Source organism: Lottia gigantea (genome assembly GCF_000327385.1).
Source record: "Lottia gigantea unplaced genomic scaffold LOTGIsca_26, whole genome shotgun sequence".
Taxonomy (NCBI): Eukaryota; Metazoa; Mollusca; class Gastropoda; family Lottiidae; genus Lottia; species Lottia gigantea.
Window position 1 is genome coordinate 721,468 of NW_008708797.1, and position 1,356 is coordinate 722,823.

Below are 1,356 nucleotides of genomic sequence, written 5' to 3' on the forward strand. Positions count from 1 at the left end.
CTAGTTGATGTCTATACTTAATACTTAGAAATCATTATAATACCATCATAATACAGGTGTAGATTATATATATTAGAACAATTGTGGTTTGAAAATAGGTTCCCTTCAGTTTTAATTTACTTTTTAATGAACATGAAATAATATATAGTACAATACCAAGAAATTATCATTTGAAAATCATCAGAGCTTGACTTTAAATTCTCTTACATTCAATGGTAGAATTTGTAAGGCTTATAAACTAGCAAATACAAATGAAAATGCTGAGATGTGCACCTGTACCAAATTAAGAAGGTCAAAGTTATGTTTTGCAGATTATGAAGTTCCATATTAGACATACATAATTGATTTCTTGAAGCTGGTAAATAAATTATGATAACTATATTAATCTTGTAATTTCAAGATCATTCCTTGTTGCAGTATTTTTTCTGTTCCTTAAATTTGTAAAACTTTGAAAAATAAGCACATGGTTTACAATTTTAGTCATTTCCATTTTAAACCAACTAAATGTCTCAAAATAATGCAATCTTGAATTAGGATTTTCTACTTAATCTCCAACTGTTTTCTGTAAGTATGTAAATAGTATAGAAATTCTTATCTAAGTAAAATGAATGATCAATGACTTTAAAATTGTGATTTTAACACAAAATAAAACAGTTAAATAGAATGTTGTGAAATAATTTAATTCATGGGCATGTCAGAAGCTGGATGGCGATTTAATTTTGTGGATTGCTTTTTGTCTAAATTAGTACATTTTCATCAAATTGTCAAATTTTTAAGACAGTTTTTATTTTTGCCAATTGTTAAAGGAATATAACCTCTTAAGATGACCACAAATATTAATATATATTGAAACTTGGCCAAAATGAGCATTGTTCATCAGTGGACTTACCTTGTGTCATAACTATACAAAATAATCTCTCCATAATGATCTGATTCCAATAAAATACAGGTAATTTTTGAAAAATGCGTAATATTCCTAAACATATAAAGTAGTTTAGTTGATTTATTGGATTATAGAGGGATTCTGTTGTTAAGTCATGACACCAGGTAAATCAATTGATGAATATATACTCTTTCAAGTTTCAAAATTTAAATTCTTTGGTCATCCTATGAGGTACTATTCCTTTAATACGGTAATATATGCCATATTATAGTGGATTGTCAACAAAAAATGATCTCCCATGAATATTAATGATTTCACAGTCTGGGGAATGAATGAAAAATGGAAGGAATGAATGAACGGAAGACAAATCTAAATATTGATGATAACATTGAAAATGAAAAAGGTGGACAATGTTGTACATATAATAGTGAGATTCTTGAACATGAATCANATTTGATGAAAAATCTATGAAA